We start from the raw sequence: 13,924 nt of genomic DNA on the forward strand, positions 1-13,924 counted from the left end.
CAAACCCCTTCAAATCACCAAATAAATGGCCAAGGGATTTATCCTAGGTAAAACAAGGCCAAAGGACCTTAGACAAAAAAAAATCATAATTTTTGGAGAGTCAGAAGTATTTTAAAAATATTTAAAACAAGTCAAAAATCATTTAATTCATGAAAAATATCAAAATTAATCCAAAAAAATGATTTTAATTCAAAATATGGAAGAGGAAAATATTTATACATTTTGGTGAAAGTCCCATATTTTTTGGATTAAAAATGAAATTAACATGAATTAAACAAAATAAATGGATTAAATGAAAAATCAGAATAAAAAAAAGATAATAGAAAAAACGAGGGCCATCATATCTCTCTCATTAATTAAGGTGGCAAATCTGATGACCAAGCGTGCACGTTCCACCAAAGACCTTAGTCAATTCACTACATACTTGGTATTCAAAACAAATGGTTATGATCAAAACATTTTAAACAGTTCAAACGGCCAGGAGACATGACACCACATCACTAGAGCCCTAGCTCCTGTTGTCTTCTCCGGTGGACCTCACCGGACTATGCCACCACCAACCTTCAAGAAAATAAAAAGTAAGGACACTATTTTAAAGAGAAAAAGCTCTGGAGCTCAAATTTGGCCTCAATTTTATCTAATTCCAAATATATTGAGAGATATGAGGAATTTAATTTTGAGGTACACGATTTGAGTTACTTCGATTTGACCTCAAAGAAACTCAATCTTGTTGCCTACATTGGTAGGACTTCAGATAACCAATAAACAAAAAGAATGGTAGATAATTGAGAGAGAATCGAAGGCTTGAAGTTTTGGAAAAATCACCTTCGGGTAGCAGTGATTTGGATGGATCTTGATTCAATTCCAATTGGATCTTCCTGCTCTTGCTTGCAGTCATTAACTGAGATGAAAATGGCTATGAATCCTTGGAGTTTCAATCCCAAAAAAAAAACGGGGAATTCAAACTCAAGTTCAAAGAAATCTTCAAGAAATTTTATGGAGTAGGATTCTGAGTTTGCTTGGCAAGGCTTGGGAAATATCTCTCATTTCTGAAGCAATGCACTTGTATTTATAGGCTATGGAATTTAGTTTTGCACCATTTGAAAATTGACCAAAAATAGCAATGTTGTGGATGGATGCATGGGCAAGGAATTAAGCCCAACCAATGATGAAATCCACTTCTAATTCTTGTGCAATTGATGCTGAAGTCAATACATGGAATCATGCAAAAGGAATTAATCACTTGAGTGCATAGGTAGCCAAAACAAACCAAACAAAGGAACCATGCGCAAGTCCCTCAATTCTTGTTCAAATGAAGTGATATTAGATGATTTGGAAAGGTGACATCAAGGGGAACAACTTTTATGTTGAACACATTTCCATTTCGAGCTTGTATCATGATGAATTTTGAGGTGAAATTTGGAGAAATCAAACATAGTTGAAATTTTTCTAAGTACAAAGTCAAATGATCACTTCTTCCACCTTGAATAACTTTTGCTATGATCTTCAAATGAAAATGGTTTATTCCCCAAAGTTGTATCTATTATATTAATATTAAATTTGGTCACAAATGTGACACCATTTGGATTTAGCATGATGGAGTTATGGATTTTAGAAGTTGAGGAAAGTTGCTTGTTCAATGGTAATGGCCCAAAATAACCTATAATGTTTCCTCTTGGCACATGTCCTTGCAAGTTAAATCTACCATTTCTCAAAGAATCAAAGTTTGATAAGACATCTTGAAATTGATCATGAAACTTGGATGTCCTTCATATCATAAAAAATGAGCAAGTGATGGATCTTGGAAGTTGACCTTCTAACTAGGGCACAGACAAAATGACCTATAATGTTTCACCATAAAAAATGACTTTACAAGAAAAACTAGCTCTTGATGGCAACATTAAAGTTGTTTGGAATGTCATAAGGAGTAATGTTTATCTTGTAATAATTTTCATATGACAAAAATGGTAGGAGATAGGGTCTAGGGAACCCCAATTTTGACCAGTTGACTTTCTCTGGTCAACTTCTTTGAACCATCTTGCAAACTTGAAATTATCTTGATTATTGGGACTCATGAAGGATCATATATGCTTGATATTATGTATGATCAAGTACCCTTTTAAATATTTAACCAATTGTTGAAGAAATTTGATGTGGAAGTCACACAAGATACCTAGATGAATTAGGGCTTCCAAGGCAAACAAGCTTCAAACTCTTGATAAATTCTTGATAAAAATGAAAAATAATGAACATGGGGATCCATTTATGATATTTAGAACCAATGTGGATCTTTTCTTGATTTATCTCCTTGCATTGAGGGTATCAAACCCTAGACGTGAACTTGATACGACACAGATGGATGCACACACTACCTACAAAAGAACAAAGCTATACTAGACATATTTTTGGTATTTTGGATAGTAAAAAAAAGAAAATAAAGTATGATACAATCAAAAGTGCTTGGTGATCTCTCCCAATGCAAACCCAATGAATGAGGGGGGAAGAGAATGCCAAGGTGTGATCCCAAAGCCAATGCAAATGATAAGATAACATGAGGGATCTTAGGGTTAAAATTGGGGGATTACAAAGTGATTACAAAATTATTGATCAGCTGTATCAAACTCCTTCAAAGATATCCATTTTGTCTCTTCTCATGAGTTCTCCAGCTCATAGGAGTGCCTTGCAGAAATCGTTAGCTCAGGCTCATGTCACTCATGACATTACTATCGATCAATTTGATGGGATCATTGCCAACAATACAACATGAAACAATCTCAGCTTTAATGGAGAATATTTGTCGAAGGATGGCGAAGACCATAACCGTGCTTTGCACATATTTATGAAATGCCAAGAACATACCCTAGCAAGAGTCCTTGTGGACACTAGCTTCTCTCTGAATGTTTTACCTAAGAGGACGCTCGCTAAGTTGGCATATCAAGGGGATGAGATAAGGCAAGGCACATTAATTGTCAAGGAATTTGATGGATCGGGGAGAACCGTCATAAGGGAAGTGGAACTACCAATCTTAATTGGTTCACATGTGTTTGAAATTACTTTTCAGGTTATGGACATCAATCCAAATTATAGATGTTTGCTTAGAAGGTCTTGGATTCATGCCGCTGGGGCAGTGACTTCCACCTTGCACCAAAAAGTGGAATTTGTTATTGATGATAAGCTGGTGATTGTGTCCGGTTAGGAAGATCTTATGGTAAGCTACCTCTCTTCATTCAGTTACATTGAGGCTGATGAGGATGCTTTGGAAACTTCTTTCCAAGCTATTGAAATAGCCAACACTATCCTTATGGAAGTCGAAGAACTAAAGGGGAAGGGTATTCCATCTTTTGCATCATGGAAGAAAGCAAGATCAAACATTGAGGAAGGAATTCCTGAAGGTTGGGGAGATGTTATTAACGTCAAAATAAAGCTGGAGCGTTATGGGTTGGGTAACAAACCAACTAATGCCAAGAAGGGAGCATCAACCTCCATCAAAGGACGTCCGAAGACTATCCAAGAATTGTTTTTCAATGTTGGATATCAAGTCACTGCTATTGATGAAGATCTTGAAGATGAAGATTTGAGCAACCTGGTGTACCAGTGTGATGTGGCTTTGAACAATTGGAAGGCGATTGAAATCCTAGAGATGTTTCCTTTGTCAAAGTAATTTGTGGTTTTTCTTTGTTGTTTTCAAAATTCCATAGCTATGTATAGCGGTAAATTCATGACCATCGAGCTATGGATAAACTCGATGTCAATAAAACTAGAGTCGCCACCGCGCTTTTATTGTTTCCAAAGGAAAAGGGAAAAGTACGAACAAAACCCAAAGATAAGAAGTTTTCAAATAAAAAATAATAAAATGACATAGATTACAAGTAAGAGGGTTGGTTACACAGAGGGAAGGTATTAGCACCCAAAGTGTCCTAAGTACTCCTAGGGAGCCCTTTTTTGTGTGTAAGTATTTTGGTTGAAAATGATCTTTGATAAAAGTATAGATTTGGTGGATGATAAAAGAATTCATTAATTATATTTTGTGTTTGATAAGACCTTTTTCTTATGCCTACGTACCAACATAAAAATGATGGATCAAAACCCCGTAGTTCATGGTAAAAATTTCAAAGAAATTGGTGGATTGGTTTTAACAAAAGTTTAAAAGAAAAAGGCACAAAATGTCCAAAGACTTAAATGAAGTTGTTAGTTCTTTTTGTCTTTTTGAAATTTAAGTCAATATGATTAAGTCTATTTTCAAGTTTGATTAAGAAAATGTTTTGAAAATCAATGGCATAAGGCCAAAGTTTTTAATCGTTAAAACACGTCTAAGTTGAAAACACAAACAAAGAAAGTTTTTGGAAAGGAGGGAGAGATTTTTTGAAATTAAATAAGTGGGAGGAGATGAAGGGACTATCCTAGACATAAGTTTAAAAGTTATGAGATCTGACCAATGGGATACAATCCACAAGACAAGAATGTCAAATAGAAACCCATTTCCTTTGGACTTTTAAGCAAGCAATAAGCATAAGAAACATCCAAGCAATCAATATGAAGATCATAGGTATTAAATAAAGATGGCCATCATCCAAGCAAGCACTCAAAAAGTAAGAAATCTTCAGTGTCTTCAAAATGTATCAGATGCAGTATTTCTTATGGCAAACTCATAGAAACAATCATCAGATATGAACAATAAGATCAAAATAACAACTTAAGCACAAAGACAAAATAACAAGCAAACCAAAGGGGAACTCAAGGCTTGTCTCAGATGAATGACATTGGCCAAGATAAATCAGTCTCAAATAATGGCATTGGCCAAGTCCTCAAAGCATAGGGAAGTTGCCTATTCTAAATCCAAAAGTTTAGATCCAGTCAAAGGCAGGGGTCCAACAGTCCATCAACATATTTTTTAAGGTTTTTGTTGTAATTAGGTATTTTAAGGTCCTAAGACCACAAACAGAACAAAATGACAAGTACAATATATACAATCACAAAGATATGGCTCAAGTGAGCAAAGTGAACAGGGTTAAGACATAAACATCTTGCGTGAAATGTAAATGGCAATGAATGATAAAGGTACTAAAATTTAAATTGCATTAAGTAAATGACATAAAAGTAAAGAAAACAATAAAGGAAGTGAGTCAAATGTTAGTGAAGAGTTCAATTTGTTTAAGACATTCTTTGGAGAACACTCAACCATCCATTCACAAGTATGAAGACATGAACCAAGACATCATCTATGAGAAGGGCTCCAACTTGGATAATTCAACAAGTATGCCCCTAGCTCTATAAATGGAAAAAAAGGTCAAGTCTTCACACAATGCCATGAAGAATGGGAGACTTACAATCTCACTTACAAGAATGATATGCCTTTTTGGGATAAATTTAGCTATATGTTAAGCAATCGTAATTGGACTTATGTAGAAGTCACAACTATCTGAGATCGGGAAATAATAATATTGGTGGTAATGCATGCTAGAGACATGGTACAAATAACCAAGCTCCTAAAGCATACCACACACAAAAATAAAATGGGAGGGACCTATCTCAACCAAAATCATGTTGATTCATCTGACACAAGGTCATTGATGAATCAACTAGAATTTGGATTCTAGAGAAATCATTGGTCAACAATGGATTGGGGAAGAAAAGAGATGAAGATGAAGAGGGAAAGGGAAATGGAAACCCAAATTGATCATAGGAGGAATTTCATCTGATCAATACTATTCATTCATCTTGAGGGATGAAGTGTACACTTCATCAACCCCCTAAATCCAATAGTATTGATCAAATGGAAGTTCAAATCAACCATGATCAAGGACAAACAAAAGATAAAACAACACAAGGTTAACCAAATGGCTCAACAATATTTTCAAACAATTAAAAATAAATTTTAAAATGAAATAAAATGCATTTTTCAAAAGGAAAAACCTCAAATCCCTTCAAATCACCAAATAAATGACCAAGGGATTTATCCTAGGTCAAACAAGGTCAAAGGACCTTAGACAAAAAAATTGGGAAGTTTTAGAAAGTTAGAAGTATTTAAGAATATTTAAAAACAAGTCAAAAATCATTTAAATCACAAAAAATATCAAAATTAATCCAAAAAATTATTTTAATTCAAAATATGGAAGAGGAAAATATTTAAAGGTTTTTGATGAAAGTCCCATATTTTTTGGATTAAAAATGGATTTATTATGAATTAAACAAAATAAGGCTATTTAAAATGAAATCAGAAATTAAAAATAAAAAGGAAAAAACAAAGGCCATCAGATCTCCCTCATTAATTGAGGTGGCAAATGTGATGGCCATGTGTGTGGTGTCCACCATGGACTCTCGTCAAACCCGCTTCAAAAATGGTCATGCAAACCAAGGGCTAAGATTAGAACATGAGGCATGAATCAAATGGATGATATGAAGCCAGCACAGCACCAGAGCCCTAACTCCGGTCATCTTCTCTGGTAGACCTCACCGGACTGGTCCACCACAAAAGTTCACCAAAATGCAAGATCCATATACCAATTTAAAGGAAAAATGATGGATAACACGAATCTGACCTCTAAGTTTCCCAATTCTCACTATATAGAGAGATATGTGGAATTGAAAAATGAGGTGTATGAATTGAGTTGCTTCAATTTGACCTCAAAGCAACTCAATTTTGTTGCCTACATTGGTAGGACTTCAGACAACAAAAGATCAAGAGGAACGATGGAGAATTAAGGGAGACTCGGAGAAGAGAAATTTCACAAAAATCACCTTCTATTTGCAGCAATGGATCTCTTTCTCTCTTCCAATTTTCTTTGCCTTGCTTCTACCAACTTGATGGTAGTGAGTTGGATGCAAAAGTGGCTGAACCCTTGGAGTTTCAAATCCAAAACAAAAGGGGAATGTAAACTCGATTTCAAGAGAAATCCTCAAGGTGCTCTATCAATGAAGGATGGGAGAGATTGCAGATCAAAGCTTGGGCAGGAGGTCCTTCATTATGAGCATAAGGAGTTATATTCATAGCCTTGTAAGTTACTTTCCACACACTTTCAAATTTATGCCAAAAATAGTAATATGGTGTGCATGGTTGCATGGGCATGTAACAAGACCCAAAGAATGATTGAAATAAGTCCAAAATCATGCACAAGTTATGTTGAAGCTTTAACATGAAGCCATGCATTGTTGATTGAAAATTGATCACAAATGTTTCCAAATAGGGCCATGTGTTGCACCCATGCACAAGTCACTCAAAATAATCCAAATGCCATGATCTTGGACTCTTTGGAAATCTAGAATGAAGGGAAACAACTTTTATGTTGAAACTTTTTCCATTTGGAGCTTGGATAATGATGAATTTTGGTGTGGAAGTTGGAGGAATCAAACATAGTTGAAAAGTTTCTAAGTTAAAAGTCAGATGACCACTTTTTCCACCTTGAATACCTTTTTCTATGAGCTTCAAATGACTTTAGTTCCTTCTTAAAAGTTGTAGCACTTTCAGTCTTAATCAATTTGGTCACATATTTGACACCATTTGGATCTTTCATGAGGGAGTTATGGATTTTAGAAGTTGAGGAAAATTGCTTGTTCAATGATGATGGCCGAAAATGACCTATAATCTTTCCTCTTGGTACATGCCCTTGCAAGTGAAATTTGAATTTCTCAAAGAAGAAAAGTTGGAGAAGACATATTGAAATTGATAATGAACCTCATATGGTCTTCATATCACAAAAATTGAGCAAGTTATGGTTCTTGGAAATTGACTTTCTATCTAGGGCATAGACAAAATGGCCTATAATCATTCACCATAAAAAATAACTTTCCAAACAAAATTAGCTCTTGATGCAAACATGAAAGTTGTTTGTAATGCCATAAAGATTAACGTTTCCTATGGAATCATTTTCATATGACAAAAATTGTAGGAGATAGGGTCTAGGGAACCCTAAATTTGACCAGTTAACTTTCTTTGGTCAACCTCTTTGAACCAACTAGAAAACTTGAAGCTCTTTTGCTCTTTGAGGATCATGGAGAATCATATATGCTTAAGATGAAGTTAAATGGAGTATCCCTTGATATCTTTGACCAATTATTGAAGAAACTTGATGAGTAAGTCACACAAGATACCCAAATGAATTAGGGCTTCCAAGGCAAACAAGCTTCAAACTTTTGCTGAATTCTTGATCAAAATGACAAATGAAGAACATGGGGATCCATATATGATGCTTATAACCACTGTGAACCTTTGATAACTTGATCCCTTGCATTGAGGGTCTCAAACCCTAGAAGTGAGCTTGATAAGGCACATGTGGATGCACACACTACCTACAAAAGAAATGAAACTACACTAGACATATTTGGGTATTTCGATTAGTAAAAAAAGAAAAACAAAGTATGATACAATTACTAATGCTTGGTGATATCTCCTAATGAAAATCCAATGAATGAGGGTTGAGGAGGATACCAAGGTGTGATCCCAAAGCCAATGCAAATGATGAGATGGCATGATGGATCTCAGGGTCAAAGTTGGAGTCTTACAACTGCCCCTATTTAAAGACATTCAACTGAGGATGTGAAGGTTAAAATCTTTGTATTAACTTGGTAGAATGGACTTAAATAACAACATCAAGAAACAAATTTTGATCCCTACGAGTCCTTATGATGCTTATGATATGAATGCAAAAATAACCTTTATAGAAAATATCATGCCACAAAGGAAAAGAATCTGGGGAGACTGAAAGTCCACAAGAGCATAATGCATTCCATAAGGAAAAACTCACTGAGGAGACAAAGACTCTAGGGATAAAAGCTATGCATAGGCCATGCTATGACTTAAAAAGTGTTGGAGACACGAGGGGATTTCCATGAAAATAAATCAATGGAAAGACTCGTACTGCATGGGAAAGAAATATTCATGTATCGAAATAACACCAATATAATAAAAGACATCCACAAGGAAGAGAGTAGATCAGAACAAAGTTGAAATACTCAAAAAAACAAGAGGAAATTCGATTTCATAAAGAAATAAGAATCCAAACTCAACTGAGGAAGAAAAACTTCAACACTGGTGTAAAAGAGATATATTATCTACCGCCGGTTACTGGGTAGGAAGCTAACACACTCGGAGAGAGGGACATCCGTTACCTATTAGGGTAAACATATCAAGGATGACTTGCTGAGGAAAAAGAGGAATATTCATTACCGATTACTGGGTATGAATAACCTACTGGGAAAAGAAACAAATAGGATTTACAACTACCTTTTTACTGGGTAGAAGAGCAAAAAGATAGTATATGTCACCGGTGTCGCTGCGCGAAAAATATAGAGTCGCCATCGGTTTTTTATTTATTCCAAAGAAAAGGGAAAATATCGAGAAAACCCCAAAAAATGGTCGTCGCAACCACGAACAGGTTTGGAAGTCGGTTATGCAAGGGGAAGGTATTAGCACCCCTCACATCCATGGTACTCCATAGGAACCATCTAGGACGTTTGCGCTTACGTGTGTATTGTTTATCGAATGCTTGCTTTCCAAAGGTTTGCGGAGTCGAGGTAGATTTTAAATTAGTGTGCTCGCCAAGGATTGGGTCCTTGTGCATACGTATGCCCACTTGTTGAAGTGAGAAATCAGAGCTTTCGTAGTTCGTGGGTTTAAAATTGTTTGGTTTGTTTTGTTGATTTTATTACCTTGAAGAAGGATTTTCGATTGTGTCGCCCTAAGGCTCAAACAAAAGGTTTGAATGAGTTTGATTGTTTTTAGGTTTTAAGAAAGTGTTATTAATTTCGGATTGCACTAAAGACTATGGATAAAGCTGAATACCTCAAACTGCCAAGTAAAACGTCTTATGTTCGAAGCATTCATACTGAGTGTAGAAAAGCTCTAATTTCATCCCTTCTTTATCGCTTAAGGCTCGTGACGTTTGATCCTAATCTCCCTTTATTGTGTTTTTTGAATTTGATTTGGAAAAAGACCGTTCAACGTTGGATCAAGGGTTTGCTTATCGATTATGAAAGGGTGAACGATCCTAAGGCCTAAGGGGTAACTAATCAAGCACTAAAAGAAAGTGAGTAAAAGCATACATCGGAAAGGGGATGTGGTTACATGTAAAGTACAAGGGAGTGCGAAAATAAAGTAAATCAAACGGAAATTAATTCTAAAATATAAACAAGTCCTAAAACTAAGGGAACATGCAAGATTGAACTATTTTTAAGCCTAGGGATATAATCGTCACTTCATAATTATGGTTAATATTGAATTAAATTTCTATTTTTAAGTAAGTTCTATTTAAAGTCAATTAAATCCTAATCTCATTTTAATATTTCTAAAAAAACTCTTAAGAGATTATATACCTGTAATCCTAAAATTATTTAATAGTATTTCTAATTATTTCTAAAAATTTCCAATTCTAAGTAGTTAATCCTAAAATTAATCTCTAACAATATTTCTAATTATTTCTAAAATTCTAAGCTAATATCCTAATTAACACCTAATCATGATCCTAGAAAATTCTAATATTCTAAAATAAATCATTTACTACTCAATCTCTAAAAGAAACCTAATTAGTCATTAGTTTCCAATTAGCAACTAACCAACTAAATTAACAACAAAAAACAAAAAAAGGTTGCAAATGGGCCTGGGATAATCTGGGGGGCGCAAGCCCCAATTTTCTTGGGCTCAAAGACCAATGGCCCAATGGCCTGCGTGGATAAGGAGACGGATGGATCTCCTCTCTTCCTCTTCTGTTCAATAACGCGAAAAGTGGAGAGACGGAGGAACACCGGCGCTCCAAAAGCTCCGCCGCGCCAAAGCTCTTCATAGGCGGCGGAGGGGCTCTCGAATACTCACCTCCTACATCCAACTAAATCTTCTTCTCTAATCTCGTCCGATCAACCAAACCAAAAATAAAATGGGAAAGAAGAGAGATTTGGAGTCCAAATCACAGGCATTTGACTCCTTAAACCAACAGCTACCTCGTGGCGATAAAATGTACGAAGAGAGATGAAGCCTAACCAACCTTCGACGAGAAATTCTTCGGTTACCGACGAACTCGAGAAGATGACAGAACACCGAAAATCTTCACGCAAGCTTCCGTTCCGTTATCCTCTCCCTTTCGCTTTTGTTACGTTCGCTCCGAATGTACAGGCGCGGTATACTGAGTTGAGATTCGGTTTCCGCTAGAAGCGGCATTTGCATTCCTTCGTGGGAGCGGTTATAACATCGGAGGATAAGGTTGGATTGAGGGTGATGAAGAACGGAATGAGAGAGGAAATAAGGTTTTCTCCGAATATGGCGAGAGAGTGTAACCAGAGAGTGAAGGTGATAGCCGGTAACGAAAAAATGAACCCCTTTCTCCCCTTGTGATGGTACCTTTTTCTAGTTTTTTCAATCTTCTTCTTTGCTTGTTCTGCTATATGTTTCTGTTAGTTGTTGTTAAGCATCGATTAGGGGTAGTTATGAATTGGTTAGGATATTTTTAGATTTCTGTTATTCCGTTTTTTGGAGTTTGTTAGAACCATTTTATTTCCTTCCGTTTGAGAATTTCTCAGGTTAACTGTTAATTGCGCTTTAATCTCATGTTCACTGTTCTGCAGGTTCACCGTGGGTTCTTGCATCTTGACGGCACGGTCACTGCGTTTTGGTTAAGCCTGTTGTGCGTTGTTTAAGCTTGGACAGTGTAATGACTTCGAGCGTATCGACTTTGTATTCACTGTGTTTCCCTACTACGGTTTTTTGGATTATATAGCTTTAGTAGCTGCAGTTGTAGCAGCTGGTGTTGTTTTTGTTTGTAGCAGCTTGGCGCGGCTTCGTGTTTCCGTTTCTTGGACTGTTATAGATGTCGCTGTTTAGTGCAGCTTATGGTGGCTTTGTGTAGCATTTTCTGTTTTGCCATTTTGCACTGTGTTATGTTTCCGTTGGCCGCAACTTTGGTTTGCTGTTTCGGTTGCATTTAAGTTGTTTTTGTAGCAGCTGATGGCTAATTACTTTTTATTTTATTTGAATTGAGCATAAGACTTTTAGTTAATGTTAATTATTTTAAACTAATTGGATGGTAATGGATAATTGGCTTTAAGAATGGATAGTTGTTAATGAAAATGGATTAAAAAAGTTATGGATAAATGGAAACATGTATATGGAAATTGGATATGATAATGGATTTGGTTAATTGAACAAATGGATTTAAAATGGATATTAGAATATGGATAGTTAGAATGGGCTTACAGTGGATTTGGCCCACTGACATAACCAAGTCAAAAAGAAAACCTAGCAATGAAAGAATGTCGAAGTTAATTTGTAAAAAATAAAAAATAATATTTTCTAAAATTTAATCGGCTAAAGAAAAATGATGAAATGGTTATGAAATCGAACTAATCCTCAAAAGTCGATTTGAATCTCAAGGATCAAACTTCGAATTAAAATTCAATTTGAACCTTTAAAATCCACCCAACCTTCCTGAATTAATTCGAAAACGACGGGACGATTACGGATCACATGATTAAAGATTCGGAGATTGATGATTGACTTTGGTCAACTGGTTGACAAAAAAGTCATCAGTTGAAAATGTGTACTTTCTCATGGACAAACGAATATGGTCCACAACATCCTGAACCAACGACTCATGTCAATGCCATGAATCAATTCAGGTGAACATCGACCAAACAACCGCTCATACATAAGACCTTTGACTATCAAAGTCAAGAATTAGGATTTTGATCCATATGATGTGCAATGCCATAAACTTCAATCCAACTCCGATTTTACCAACCACAAACCCTGAATCCATGATACATGTCTGTCGATGTTAATCATGAATGAATGAATGCGCATGAATGAGTATGAATGGGGTTAGATGGACATCAAGTTATAGTAAGGTGAAAAAGCAAAAAGGAGGGCAAATTTTGGGGTATGACAACCGGTTAAAGTGAACATATCAAGGATAAACTCAAAGGGAAGAATATCTGTCATCGGTTAAGATGAACATATCAAGGATAAACTGCCGGGAAAAATAGGATTTACAACTACCTTTTTACTAGGTAGAAGACCGCAAAGTAGGATTTATAACTATATTTTTACTGGGTAGAATACCGAATAAAGAGTATTCATCACCTGTTAGAGTGAATATATCAAGGATGAACTCAGTGGGGAAGAATATGATTAATATCTACCATTTATTGGGCAGAATACCGAAAATAGGATTTACAACCACCTTTTTACTAGGTAGAAGACCAAACAAGTAGGATTTACAACTACCTTTTTATTGGGTAGAATATCGAAAATATGATATACAACCACCTTTTTACTAGGTAGAAGACCAAAGAAGTAGGATTTATAACTACCTTTTTACTGGGTAGAATACTAAAGAGGAAGAATATCTGTCACCAATTAAGATGAACATATCAAGGATAAACTTGCTAGGGAAACGAAAGAACGAATCCGCTAGAGAAAATTAAAGAAGTAAAATACCTTTTACCGGTTACTGGGTAAATCACAGGTAAAGTACTCAATCATCAAGAAGGATATTACCGATTACTGGGTAATAAATGAAGGTGAGAAAAACAAGAAAGGGGGGGGGGTTTGAATTGTTTTGGAAAATAAGCGCTTTTTCGGAATAAGAACACACAGGATTTTATACTGGTTCGCTTATAACACAAAACTACTCCAGTCCACCCGGCCAAGGTGATTTCGCCTTCAAAAAGGACTTAATCCACTAATCTTGAAAGATTATTACAACCAACGTCTAAGAGAAGGATCTCTTAGTACTCCCAAGTATACAGACTACTCAAAGTCACTTGAGGAACAAAGTCAATTTAGCAAAAGAAAAATGTAATCTAAAGTGCTTCTAAGATAAAGCAAATATTACAGCAAATAGAGCAAGCAAGTGATTTCACGTATGAGCAGCAACTCGTGAAAGACTAAGAAGGAGAGTAGAGTATTTCTGTGCGTTCAGGTGTCTCTCTCAATGAAGTA

The 13,924-nt window shown here is 35.7% G+C and overlaps 1 long non-coding RNA gene across 1 annotated transcript; it reads left to right on the forward strand.

The window, feature by feature from the left end:
* Nucleotides 1–10,627: 10,627 nt before the first annotated feature.
* Nucleotides 10,628–11,952, forward strand: LOC127106999 (uncharacterized). The gene is made up of 2 exons (XR_007795595.1): nt 10,628–11,322; nt 11,551–11,952. It is a non-coding gene; the product is annotated as an uncharacterized LOC127106999 (long non-coding RNA).
* The last annotated feature ends 1,972 nt before the right edge of the window (nt 11,953–13,924 follow it).

The sequence above is a fragment of the Lathyrus oleraceus genome, chromosome 7 (genome assembly GCF_024323335.1).
Source record: "Lathyrus oleraceus cultivar Zhongwan6 chromosome 7, CAAS_Psat_ZW6_1.0, whole genome shotgun sequence".
Classification (NCBI taxonomy): Eukaryota; Viridiplantae; Streptophyta; class Magnoliopsida; order Fabales; family Fabaceae; genus Lathyrus; species Lathyrus oleraceus.